The sequence below is a fragment of the Pongo pygmaeus genome, chromosome 9 (genome assembly GCF_028885625.2).
Source record: "Pongo pygmaeus isolate AG05252 chromosome 9, NHGRI_mPonPyg2-v2.0_pri, whole genome shotgun sequence".
In the NCBI taxonomy this organism is placed as follows: Eukaryota; Metazoa; Chordata; class Mammalia; order Primates; family Hominidae; genus Pongo; species Pongo pygmaeus.
Window position 1 is genome coordinate 24,672,312 of NC_072382.2, and position 14,376 is coordinate 24,686,687.

General features: G+C 39.0%; 1 long non-coding RNA gene across 1 annotated transcript in view; it reads right to left on the reverse strand.

Annotated features, from left to right (window-relative positions):
- Positions 1-217: 217 nt before the first annotated feature.
- LOC129007845 (uncharacterized) overlaps positions 218-14,376 on the reverse strand; it is a 28,059-nt gene continuing 13,900 nt past the window's right edge. The window contains exons 3-4 of the long non-coding RNA XR_008492403.2: positions 6,293-6,389; positions 218-1,574 (exon numbers count right to left, since the gene is read on the reverse strand). This is a non-coding gene — a long non-coding RNA (uncharacterized LOC129007845). The remainder of the gene's footprint in view (positions 1,575-6,292; positions 6,390-14,376) is intronic.

Sequence of the window (14,376 nt, forward strand, 5' to 3'; positions counted from 1 at the left end):
AATAAGAAGCCCCTCACTGGTGGAGTTAAAAATCAGTATTTGTCAGTCTGTTTGAGTATGGGAGGTCTGATGTTGGCTGTGCAAGGAGAATCTGAATAGAGTAAAGGAATCAAAAACATCAATTGGTTTCACTGAGCAATGAGTCTTTAAAAATTAAAGTTGTGTTTCTTCCCTCCCCCAGAGCTTCTTCTTTTCTTTTCTTTCTTTTTCTTTTTTAGTTTCCTGAACAAAACCATTGCTCTCTGTTATTAAAGAAAGGTTTACATTCCTTTGTTTTACTGTCTACCCTGTTATCACTCATTTACAAATATTAGTTTTTCACCCATTCATTTTTTGCATTAGATTACAACCATAGATGTAATCTATGGAGGTCATTACACCTCCACGATGACATGGTATGACCAATTTGGCACTATAAGTACCGTTCCCTTCTTCATACTTTCTTTATTTGAAGTGTGAGCTGGCTAAGAAAACTGATGTTTTTATTTGTTTGTTTGTTTTCCCTGGAGTGAGTGAGGTAAGCAAAACATGATTGGGCAAAAAGGAATGACTTCACCAGACTCTCCTTCTCACCCTCCTGAAAAGAGATGAAAGATGAAGTCCAAATTAGGATACATCCAGTCTGATACTTTCTGAGAAATGGATGTCACCCTTTAGTTGGCCACACCAGTTCTGCTCTGACCACATTAGTGGTCTTTGCAAAGTCACGTTTATTTTCAGAATGAATGCTGTCATTTATGTATGGTCACCCAGCTTCAGCATTTCAGAATATCCCTGAAATAAGGTCAGGGAAACAAACGCTCGGGCTTTTCATTTTGAATTATTTAGAAAGAAGAGGATGACTTCTGTCTGAAGCCCATGATTTGACTGAGACAAGCCAAAAGCAAATTGTGTTTTCCAAGGTGGTAATCACCCGATCTGATAGGGGCTACTGACGTATTTTTCTGGTACTTGACTTGTGCTAGGGGCCTTACTCACTTAAGTTTATGTAATCCTCACCACCATCCAATAAAAAATGCAGTATTATCTTTCTTTTATCAGATAATAAAAATGATTCAGAGGTGTCAGTGAATGGTCAATGATCACAAGTCAGTACATGGGGAGTTGGATTTAAATCTGAATTTACTGGATTCCTAAAATTGTGTTTGTTCTGCTGCACTCTTAAGGCAAAAGGGAGAGGATCTGGCTTGCATTCATCCATTCTGAGATTAATGCCTCTCCTCTGTGTGTCTCAGGGAGTGCAAGTTTCAGAGTCTTTAAGAGAAATGGCAAAAGGCTGGTAGGCAGCTGAGGAGAATATTGGGGCTATTTATTTACATTTTCTCTAGTTTTCACAGGCATTTCTGGAAAGAGTCTAGATGAAATAAATAAACCAGCAATTTCTTCTCAGTGGTCAAATACACAATATGAGGATCCTGGAATCTAACAGCAACTTGAGAGAATTGAAACTTGGATTTTGACTACAGGGATAGGCTTTGGGGCCCAGACTTTAGATCCATTGCTGAATAAGCATTTTACTTGCTGAATTTTTTCTGGGCAGGTTACTGCATGTTTCTGGGGCTCAGATTCTTGGTCTGTAAAATAATAATACAAAATTACTTTCTTTTTATTTTTTTTTTGATGATTTAATGTGATAAGTAATGTAGGTGCTTGGCACATAATAGGTTGTTTGTAAATGGCAACTATTATTCACTTCGAGTTAGAACATTTGGCATCTGTTTCTGGTTCTTCTATTATCTCACTTTTAAACCTTTGCTTCCTTTGCTTAGTTACTTAATATTTATGGTACAAGCTAATGCAAAACCAATGCAACACCAACAAAAAACCCAAAGACAAAACAAAAAATTTTAAAAACTCATAAAATAGGGGGTTTGAATTATTTCTCAACATTTTTCCTACCAAGTATTCCTTCTTTTAGTCTCCCTCGATTACTTGAACTGCAATTTGTTAATAGCTAATTTGTTTTCTTATTTTTAATTAATCAAAGATGTATATAATAAGTATTAGGCCTACAATAGAAAGACAAAGCAGTAGTAAATCTGGTTAATGAGTCCAAGTTTTTTCATTAACAAAAGAGGCCTTGTTTATGTAAATATTCAATTTCAAATAGCTATTTTTTGAATATATAAAATAGTTCAAGGATCCTCACTGATGATTTCTTGGATCCTTGGAGATTTGAGAACTCCAGGTTTGGCACCACAGTGCTGGACTTTGTCTAAGGGCCTTCAGCTGCATTAGGTCTTCAAAACCTTTGGCCTGTCGTTAAATTTTAAGATTGTTGTCCCCTAATTTTCTACTTTTTCTGTCCTAACTTCTGCAAAACCTATTCACCATTGCTAAAATTCATGTACTATGATTTTTACCCCCTTTTTGATAATAGCCACTCTTAGGGCCAGGGCATCACTCTGGACCCTTGCTAGTCAAAGTGAGGTCTGTGCACCAACAGCATTTGTATCACTTGGCTGCTTGTTAGAAATGCTGAATTCCAGCCCCCACTTCGGGCTTTCTGAACTGGAATCTATAATTTAGCAAAATCCCTAAGAGGTTTGTATAGTCATTAAATTTGAGAAGCACTGGAGTAGAATGCAGATTAGAACTCAGTATGGAGCAATTCCCTAGTAAATTCGAATTCCTGATCTGTTACCTGGAACAAGCTATTCAACTGTTGTGAGCTTCAGTAAAAGAAAGGCAAAGAGCTTGCTTGTCTTACCTAGAGGTTTTGTTGTTAGTCACAGGAAAATAATCAGTAATAAAATATCTCATAATGTTGTCAGCTGATCTATGACCCCAAAGTGCATATCATTGCATCACTCTTAGATTTTTTTTTAAGAATCAGAATGAACTGTAAAATTAAATAAGTCCTCTTGCAATTCAGGAAACTCCTATAAGTCAAGTCACCACTCCTCTGCACTTCCCCTAGGAACTGTGAATCCCTCCTTCTCTGCCCTGTCCATATTGAGTTGGAGTTATCTGTTAGTCCCTTTGCATCCCCCTGAGATTTAGGAGTTCCTTGAAAGCATTGTCATGTAGACCTTATTAGACCCACCTCTGCTTTCTCCCTTACTTCTCTGTGCTTCTCCACCTCCTCCCAGTGCCTAGAACAGAGTGGGCTCACCATATATGCTTGTTGAGTGAATAAATAGATGTAAGATATAATAATACTTGACAGCATCTCTCTGAAAAAAAAAATGCAGCCAGGGCAGTGGGTACCTGTACCACCTGTTTAATAGGGTTGTTAAGATAATAAAATGAGCTTGGACACACAGTATCCCTATGTGAGCTGTAAAACACTGGATAAAATGAGAGAGCATTATTAGGCATATGCGGTCTGGCAGGGTCTTACAGATGGCAGTCACCTGTCATTATGAAAACTGTCTTTAAGCCAAAGCCAAAACAGTAGTGATTTCAGAGGCTCTTGGGGCAGTGAATTGTAAGCTTTTGTCTCTGCTCCCTCCTGAGACCAAGTTTTCATTTATCATGTGTATTTGCTCCAGGGTGGTGTATCTGCTGTTGTTCTTTTGTTGTCTGGAGTAGTGCGGCCACCTTGTTGAGCTGGCATGCATACCCTGCTTCCGGGAGCTGTGGGCAGCCTTCCGGGGTATTGCATTTGGTTGGCAAGGGCTCTCGTCCTGTCCTGTGCCATGTGCTTGCAGCGTTTTCATGCTGTGTTGCCTCATTAGGGAGACTCACTCAGACTGTTTTGCTAAAAAACAATAAGGTCTGCACTGGGATAGAGCACAGTTGGATAGACATTTATCTTTCCACAGGGCAAATCAATGAGTAATTTTCTGGTTTGAATGCTGTATTTAACACCCTGTCTGGGGAAATGCTGTCAACCATGTCCTATTCCAAGGTGGCTTTATTAGAAGACTGTAAAAAAATCTTATTTAATATTCCTGGAATATACCTTTTTTCTTTGCTTAAATGTTTCCAGGGAGTAGTTGCTCCTCGTATCCTGGTCCTGATGCATAACCCTCTTAGGAATGGGCTATTTGTTGACGATGTGCACTCATGTTGGGTAGTATTCTTTGAATGCCAGTGAGGTAGAAAGGCAGACAGGCTCTTTACCATATCAAATTCAAAACCCAAGCTCTCTCCTCTACTGCATGTCAAAGGCAAGGGTGTAAAAACACTTCCATCTGTCAATTATTGGACTACTGCCCATAGCAAAGCAGAGAAATGAATCAGGTGAGGGGCTAAGTCCATTAATGACCAGCCTTGTACTCTCATCAAGAGTAGAATAGTCCAGTTGACTTGAATTTCATTCAGCATCTGAGCCACTTACAATTTGTGACCTAAGAGACATCCAGCTTCAATGTATTTCTTTGTTTTCAACTTATATTCAGGCATCCCAAAACTGTTTTCTTTCATCCAATCTCATCAATGTACAGATGAAAAAAAAGAAGTCTCAGAGAGATCAAGCGATCTGTTCAAAGTCACACAGCTCACATTAGCAGAGCTGAGATGATATCCTCTACTGGTGAACTGAACCCTTTGTCCTCGTAGAGTAATGGTAGGGTTCATGGAGACTGGGAGGGCAGTTAGTTATGTTCACTGGGAGAACAAAAGGTTGAGGCTAATTTGTAGCTGTAGGACCTTGAGAGATCTGCTTAGATATTCTTTAAGGCCTGTCCTCTGAATTAGTCTCATCTATGCAATGGGGATACCAGCACATACACAGGTTTTTGTGTGTATTAAATGAGATCATATTCGTAAACTCCTAGGACACTGCAGAAACACTGAAGTATAGACACTCCCAACAGACCCTTCCATTTCTGACATATTGGAGTTTTGAGCTGTACAAATACTGGGTTCTCATTCATCATGTATCAGAAAGCGTCTTGGAAAATGTGCTTGAAAAATATAACCATATGACATTAAAACAGTTTTCATTATATTGAGTTTAGAAATATTTTATCAGTGATTTTAGAAAAAATTGCTCTTAGAAACCCTTAAAGACTGTTTTCAAAGAAAGGTCTAATGCAGTGCAGCAGATCTCTCTGCCTGGGTAGACTTCTAAGCTTGGGTAAGCTGTTGTTTTTGTTTTGTTTTGTTTTCTCTTGGGACAAATGGGTCATTCATGAAATCTCATGGGAATCCATTATTCGTGATAGTTTTACATTGGCACTAGCTTAACATCATGCAGGATAACAAGCTGTAGTTCCAAACACCAAGGAAGGTAGCCCTGTGCCGAGAAAACCAATGTTGTCCTACTTCCCTGGCTAGTGCAAAACCTCTGGGGTTATCTTGATCTCATTTCAGGGCAGTTTCCCGAGCTCAGCAACTCCCTCAAAGCAGTTCTCACAGTTAGCTGTAGATGGCGATGTTGCACCAAGAACCTTCACAGTGGCTGTGGCAGGCAGAAGAGCATCCAGCTGTGGCCTGCTGAGGCTCAACTCTGCAAACCCTATTTTAAGTTCCTCTGGTTGGTCACAACCCAGCAGTTCCCCTCCTGGGTCCCCTGCTTACCAATCATTCTCCCCAGCTACAAGCCAAGAAGGAGAGTTCTGTCTCCCCTACCTCCTCCCTACTTTCCTTTACAGTGGGCTGTGATTAATGGCAGCGCTAGTGAACAATTGAGAGAGAGAAGGTACTTGCCTAATGCAACAGCAGAGAGATTAAATGCAAACGGGTGCCGAACCTCTCTAGCGAGAGCATCCTTGCAAATTTGTTTTCCCTTCCTTCTACAGGGGCCCCCTCCTTAGCGTGGAGACAGGCACAGTGACTTTATTAATCAAGGCGCTTTGCAGGGGCCGATGAATTTTAACAGCAAATTGTCACTTACAATCCTTTGCTGTCTCATGTATCCCTGAGCACTGGTTATTTCATCGTCACCAATTAATCAAGACAGCCACAAAGCCACCCTGGAGTTTATTAGCAGAAAACATATTGTCTCTTCCTCAGAAACAAGCTTTTTCTGTTACATCAAATGTGAAAACTACTTTGCTTTAGTGTTTTGATTGAGAGACACACACAAGTCATAGTTACCCTTTTATATTTTTCAAGATGATCATTAATAAGATTTTCCCAAATCTTATTATACTTCCTTGCTGTAAGGACTCCGGAGGATTGACAGAAACAGACTTGAGACAAGATACTTTTTAACCTATGGTGGTTCTCAAACCTAACTGCGTATTAGAATTATTTACAGAGCTTTTTAAAAACACGCTCCTGGGCTGCATTAAATGCAAATGATTACAGAATTTCTGGGGCTCTTGCCTGGGTATGGATAAAGTTTTCTCATGCAATTTGCAGCCTGGATTGGCAGCTGGTGCGAAACAATCTTGCTCACCTGAAGATGGTATGCTCATGTACAAAATGAGGGACTTTTATCTGTATGGGGTTTTTGTGGTACTTCAATGATGTCCGTCTCTCTCTTTACTGACTTTCTGCAAGACAGAACAACTTTGGTAGCCAGATATTTGCATATTGCATTTCTTCTATTCTTGCATTCATTCACTCACTCATGTATTCATTTCAATAAACATTTATTTGCCATTTTCCTCTGAGCCAGATTAAATCTCTGCCATCACAATTGTTAATATTCAGCAAATACTTACAAAAACTACATTTCATTACAGTTACGATAAAGGCTATGAAGGAGAAACACAGGGTACCATGAGAGCATTTGATGAAGATTGAATCTTGCCTGTGAGTCAGAAAAGGCTCCCGTAGGAAATGGCATTTACAGGGAGACCTGAGAGTTGATAGGAATCAGCCTGGTCAGAGGAATGGTGGGAAGAGGGAGTAAGAGAAAGAATAAACTGTGCAAATGGCCAGTAGGAAGATGGCTTATTATAGGTATCAGAAGGAGGCCTAGGGGGAGAATGATAGAGTTTGAGGGTGTAGGGGTGGAAAGGGTGTAGTACCTGTTTTCTTCATTCTATGGGTCATGGCTGGTATTCCTATAACAAAATACAAGTTAACAAGAGAAAAGTAGAACATATTTAATTAATCCAGATTGTACAACCATGTAGAAATGTGATTGGACAAAAAGGGAATGATCTAATAGTAATAGACTGAGTGGGGAAACCTAGCAAGGCCTATGTGTTTGAAACTTTCTTGGTCTTGTTGTGACATTTCTTCCACCCAGTTATGGGGCAGGATCCCTTCTGGAATGAGGGTTTTATAATCTACTTTCAGACAAGGTAACTCAAAACATTTCTTTACAACCGGGTCTTATACAGAAAAGCAGGGGAAGATTAGAGCAATATTTCTAGGTTTTATGGCTGGCTTTGGGGGAGAAGGATTCTGGTTTCTAAGACCCACTTTGGGGAAGAGGGATTCTAGTTTCTAGGGCTTGCCTTAGAAATGGAAGGAAAGCAGCAGAAAAGAAGGGCAGGAGGTGAGAAAGACACTTTGCTTCTGACGACCTTCTAATGTTTTTCAGTTCAAATTACTCAGTGTACCAAGGTGCCATACTTTGGGGTATTATTTCCTGAGCCTCAGCAAGTCTAAGGGGTAGGTAAGAATGGATTTCATAGGACTTTGTAGGTCATTTTTGGGACCTTATCTAGAAATTAAAGAAGCTTTTGCATAATCTTTTTTAAAAAGTTGAATGGTTAGACTAGTGCATTAAAAAATATTTAGGAGAAAAAAATTCCTGAATGGCAAAGTAAAGACCTTCAAAAATCTGCTCCTTTATAAAAGCAACAGTGGCAAGAATTATTGAAGTCAAACTTTTTCAGAACTCTGGAAATTAGCCAAAAGCTTGCAAAAATTTGAGGACTGTGTAACTTACCTGCACGTTGCGCACATGTACCATAGAGCCTAAAGTATAATAATAATAATAATAATAAAGAAAAAAAACAAACATAAAAAGAGAAACAACATTAAAATGTACTCTATTCAAAAAAAAAAAAAAAGAAAGAAAAATGGCTGGAGATTAGTAAGAATGGTGAGAATGTGGTGTTTTGACTTATTCTATTCCAATCTCCTAATCCCCGGGTCCCCAGCAGTGTGGAAAACTAGCAGGCTTATAACCATGGCAGCGAAAAAGTCCAGATGCCTAATAGTTACTACAGGGGTCAGAAAAGGTTGGATGTTTCTCAAAAAGACCTGTCCCCAGGGAATTGTCACTCTTTGACCCACCTGACAGCTCCCTAGAAAAGCTTCTTTTTACAAGGTTTGTCTTTGTTTGATCTGACTCAGAGATCATTCAGTGGGAAAAGTCCTTTTCCCAGGGCATTTGATGAGGATCATTGGCCAATTGTTTAACATTACAACTGTCTAGGGTGGGGATGCCAGTTGAGGCAAATAAGAGACTGACCAAAAACTTTAAAGGAAAATCTTGGAATTGAGATGCTTCTACGAGGCTTTGGAAAGCTCTGACATATTCCTGGAATTTAGAAGGCACGTGCATGTACAGGACTGTATACATAACTCCTGGTAGCTGTGAGGCCTCTGGATTAAAACAACAGCAACAACAACAGCAGCAAAAACCTGAGAGGACATTAATCTTTCACCTCTTGCTGAACTTGAGGGTCTCTGCAAGCAGGAAGTAAACACTCAGTGTTGACTTTGTGCTCCACCACACACACAGAGTCCCATAGCAAATGATGGGGGACTTACTGATTCAAGATATTTAAGAACATCTCTGTTCAGTCATTAGCTAACCACTGAGCTAACCAAGCAGAGACTCCAGTCAGAGATAAAACATAACAAAGTATATAGAGTTTGCAGAATTGGATAAAGAAATTCCTTAAATAAACAGTACTAGTAGCAGCAGCAACAATAACAACAACAACAATAGCAACAATAAACAGCAATAATAAAAAACCGTGGTTTGGGGGAGTAGGTCTGATTTTCCAGAGTTGCCACAAATATTATTCAAAATAACTAGTTTTAAAAAACAAATTTAATAAATATGTGAAGAAACAGGAAAGTGTGGCCTATTCACACAGAAATAAAAAGCAGACAATAGAAATTGTCCCTGAAGAAATTCAGATGTTTTACTTACGATAGTGAACTTAAATTACCTATTATAAATATGTTCAAAGAATAAAACAATCTGAACATATAAAGGAAAGTGTAAGAAATGCTTCTCTAACTAAAGAATATCTATAAATAGATAGAAACAATAAAAAGAGCCAAATAGAATTTCTGGAGTGAAAAGTATAATCATTGAATAGAAAAAAAAAATCACTAGAGGGGTTAAGCAACACGTTTGAGCTGATCAAAGAAAGAATCAGTGAAATGGAAGATACGACAACTGAGATTATGCATTCTGAAGATCAGAGAGAAAACAGAATGGAGAAAAACAAAGTGCCCCAGAGATGTGTGAGACGAGACACCATCACTCATACCAACATATGTACATATATACACACACACGTATATATGTACATACACACACACACACACACACACACAGTAGTTCATCCTTATCCACAGAGATAGACATTCTAAGACTCCAAGTGGAGGCCTGAAATCACAGATAGTACCAAAATCCTATTTAAACTATGCTATGTTTTTTTTAATTTTATTATTATTATACTTTAAGTTTTAGGGTACATGTGCACAATGTGCAGGTTTGTTACATATGTATACATGTGCCATGTTGGTGTGCTGCACCCATTAACTCGTCATTTACCATTAGATGTATCTCCTAGTGCTAACCCTCCCCCCTCCCCCCCATCCCACAACAGTCCCCGGTGTGTGATGTTCCCCTTCCTGTGTCCATGTGTTCTCATTGTTCAATTCCCACCTATGAGTGAGAACATGCGGTGTTTGGTTTTTTGTGCTTGTGATAGTTTGCTGATAATGATGGTTTCCAGCTTCATCCGTGTCCCTACAAAGGACATGAACTCATTATTTTTTATGGCTGCATAGTATTCCATGGTGTATATGTGCCACATTTTCTTAATCCAGTCTATCATTGTTGGACATTTGGCTTGGTTCCAAATCTTTGCTATTGTGAATAGTGCCGCAATAAACGTATGTGTACATGTGTCTTTATAGCAGCATGATTTATAATCCTTTGGGTATATACCCAATAATGGGAAGGCTGGGTCAAATGGTATTTCTAGTTCTAGATCCCTGAGGAATCGCCACACTGACTTCCACAATGGTTGAAATAGTTTACAGTCCCACCAACAGTGTAAAAGTGTTCCTATTTCTCCACATCCTCTCTAGCACCTGTTGTTTCCTGACTTTTTAATGATTGTCATTCTAACTGGTGTGAGATGGTATCTCATTGTGGTTTTGATTTGCATTTCTCTGATGGCCAGAGATGATGAGCGTTTTTTCATGTGTTTTTTGGCTGCATAAATGTCTTCTTTGGAGAAGTGTCTGTTCATATCCTTCACCCACTTTTTAATGGGGTTGTTTGTTTTTTTCTTATAAATTTGTTTGAGTTCATTGCAGATTCTGGATATTAGCCCTTTGTCAGATGAGTAGATTGCAACAATTTTCTCCCATTCTGTAGGTTGCCTGTTCACTCTGATGGTAGTTTCTTTTGCTGTGCAGAAGCTCTTTAGTTTAATTAGATCCCATTTGCCAATTTTGGCTTTTGTTGCCATTGCTTTTGGTGTTTTAGACATAAATTCCTTGCCCATGCCTGTGTCCTGAATGGTATTGCCTAGGTTTTCTTCTAGGGTTTTTATGGTTTTAGGTCTAATGTTTAAGTCTTTAATCCATCTTGAATTATTTTTTGTAGAAAGTGTAAGGAAGGGATCCAGTTTCAGCTTTCTACATATGGCTAGCCAGTTTTCACAGCACCATTTATTAAATAGGGAATCCTTTCCCTATTTCTTGTTTTTGTCAGGTTTGTCAAAGATGAGATAGTGGTAGATATGCGGCATTATTTCTGAGGGCTCTGTTCTGTTCCATTGATCTATATCTCTGTTTTGGTACCAGTACCATGCTGTTTTGGTTACTGTAGCCTTGTAGTATAGTTTGAAGTCAGGTAGCGTGATGCCTCCAGCTTTGTTCTTTTGGCTTAGGATTGACTTGACAATGTGGGCTCTTTTTTGGTTCCATATGAACTTTAAAGTAGTTTTTTCCAACTCTGTGAAGAAAGTCATTGGTAGCTTGATGGGGACGGCATTGAATCTATAAATTACCTTGGGCAGTATGGCCATTTTCACAATATTGATTCTTCCTACCCATGAGCATGGAATGTTCTTCCATTTGTTTTATCCTCTTTTATTTCCTTGAGCAGTGGTTTGTAGTTCTCCTTGAAGAGGTCCTTCACATCCCTTGTAAGTTGGATTCCTAGGTATTTTATTCTCTTTGAAGCAATTGTGAATGGGAGTTCACTCATGATTTGGCTCTCTGTTTGTCTGTTTTTGGTGTATAAGAATGCTTGTGATTTTTGTACATTGATTTTGTATCCTGAGACTTTGCTGAAGTTGCTTATCAGCTTAAGGAGATTTTGGGCTGAGACGATGGGGTTTTCTAGATATACAATCATGTCATCTGCAAACAGGGACAATTTGCCTTCCTCTTTTCCTAATTGAATGCCCTTTATTTCCTTCTGCTGCCTGTTTGCGCTGGCCAGAACTTCCAACACTATGTTGAATAGGAGTGGTGAGAGAGGGCATCCCTGTCTTGTGCCAGTTTTCAAAGGGAATTCTTCCAGTTTTTGTCCATTCACTATGATATTGGCTGTGGGTTTGTCATAGATAGCTCTTATTATTTTGAGATACGCCCCATCAATACCTAATTTATTGAGAGTTTTTAGCATGAAGCATGGCTGAATTTTGTCAAAGGCCTTTTCTGCATCTATTGAGACAATTGTGTGGTTTTTGTCTTTGATTCTGTTTATATGCTGGATTATGTTTATTGATTTGTGTATGTTGAACCAGCCTTGCATCCCAGGGATGAAGCCCACTTGATCATAGTGGATAAGGTTTTTGATGTGTTGCTGGATTCAGTTTGCCTGTATTTTATTGAGGATTTTTGCATCGATGTTCATCAGGGATATTGGTCTAAAACTCTCTTTTTTTGTTGTGTCTCTGCCAGGCGTTGGTATCAGTATGATGCTGGCCTCATAAAATGAGTTAGGGAAGATTCCCTCTTTTTCTGTTGATTGGAATAGTTTCTGAAGGAATGGTACCAGCTCCTCTTTGTACCTCTGGTAGAATTCGGCTGTGAATCCATCTGGTCCTGGACTTTTTTTTGATTGGTAAGCTATTAATTATTGCCTCAATTGCAGAGCCTGTTGGTCTATTCAGAGATTCAACTTCTTCCTGGTTTAGTCTTGGGAGGGTGTATGTGTCGAGGAATTTATCCATTTCTTCTAGATTTTCTAGTTTATTTGCATACAGGTGTTTATAGTATTCTCTGATGGTAGTTTGTATTTCTGTGGGATAGGTGGTGATATCCTCTTTGTCATTTTTTATTGCATCTATTTGATTCTTGTCTCTTTTCTTCTTTATTTGTCTTGCTAGTGGTCTATCAATGTTGTTGATCTTTTGAGAAAACCAGCTCCTGGATTCATTGATTTTTCGAAGATTTTTTTTGTGTCTCTATTTCCTTCAGTTCTTCTCTGATCTTAGTTATTTCTTGCCTTCTGCTAGCTTTTGAATGTGTTTGCTCTTGCTTCTCTAGTTCTTTTAATTGTGATGTTAGGGTGACAATTTTAGATCTTTCCTGCTTTCTCTTGTGGGCATTTAGTGCTATAAATTTCCCTCTACACATTGCTTTGAATGTGTCCCAGAGATTCTGTTATGTTGTATCTCTGTTCTCATTGGTTTCAAAGAACATCTTTATTTCTGCCTTCATTTCATTATGTACCCAGTAGTCATTCAGGAGCAGGTTGTTCAGTTTCCATGTAGTTGAGCGGTTTTGACTGAGTTTCTTAATCTTGAGTTCTGGTTTGATTGCACTGTGGTCTGAGAGACTGTTTGTTATAATTTCTGTTCTTTTACATTTGCTGAGGAGTCCTTTACTTCCAACTATGTAGTCAATTTTGGAATAAGTGTGGTGTGGTGCTGAAAAGAATGTATATTCTGTTGATTTGGGGTGGAGAGTTCTGTAGATGTCTATTAGGTCCGCTTGGTGCAGAGATGAGTTCAATTCCTGGATATCCTTGTTAACTTTCTGTCTCATTGATCTGTCTAATGTTGACAGTGGGGTGTTAAAGTCTCCCATTATTATTGTGTGGGAGTCTAAGTCTCTTTGTAGGTCACTAAGGACTTGCTTTATGAATCTGGGTGCTCCTGTATTAGGTGTGTATATATTTAGGATAGTTAGCTCTTCTTGTTGAATTGATCCCTTTACCATTATATAATGACCTTCTTTGCCTCTTTTGATCTTTGTTGGTTTAAAGTCTGTTTTATCCGAGACTAGGATTGCAACCCCGGCCTTTTTTTGTTTTCCATTTGCTTGGTAGATCTTCCTCCATTCCTTTATTTTGAGCCTCTGTGTGTCTCTGCACGTGAGATGGGTTTCCTGAATACAGCACACTGATAGGTCTCGACTCTTTCTCCAATTTGCCAGTTTGTGTCTTTTAACTGGAGCATTTAGCCCATTTACATTTAAGGTTAATACTGTTATGTGTGAATTTGATCTTGTCATTATGATGTTAGCTGGTTATTTTGCTCGTTAGTTGATGCAGTTTCTTCCTAGCCTTGATGGTCTTTACATTTTGACTTGTTTTTGCAGTGGCTGGTACCGGTTGTTCCTTTCCATGTTTAGTGCTTCCTTCAGGAGCTCTTTTAGGGCAGGCCTGGTGGTGACAAAATCTCTCAGCATTTGCTTGTCTGTAAAGGATTTTATTTCTCCTTCACTTATAAAGCTTAGTTTGGCTGGATATGAAATTCTGGCTTGAAAATTCTTTTCTTTAAGAATGTTGAATATTGGCCCCCACTCTCTTCTGGCTTGTAGAGTTTCTGCCGAGAGATCGGCTGTTAGTCTGATGGGCTTCCCTTTGTGGGTAACCCGACCTTTCTCTCTGGCAGCCCTTAACATTTTTTCCTTCATTTCAACTTTGGTGAATCTGATAATTATGTGTCTTGGAGTTGCTCTTCTCGAAGACTATCTTTGTGGCATTCTCTGTATTTCCTGAATTTGAATGTTGGCCTGCCTTGCTAGATTGGGGAAGTTCTCCTGGATAATATCCTGCAGAGTGTTTTCCAACTTGGTTCCATTCTCCCCGTCACTTTCAGGTACACCAATCAGACACAGATTTGGTCTTTTCACATAGTCCCATATTTCTTGGAGGCTTTGTTCATTTCTTTTTATTCTTTTTTCTCTAAACTTCTCTTCTTGCTTAATTTCATTCATTTCATCTTCCATCGCTGATACCCTTTCTTCCAGTTGATCGCATCGGCTACTGAGGCTTGTGCATTCGTCACGTAGTTCTTGTGCCGTGGTTTTCAGCTCCATCAGGTCCTTGAAGGACTTCTCTGCATTGGTTATTCTAGTTAGCCA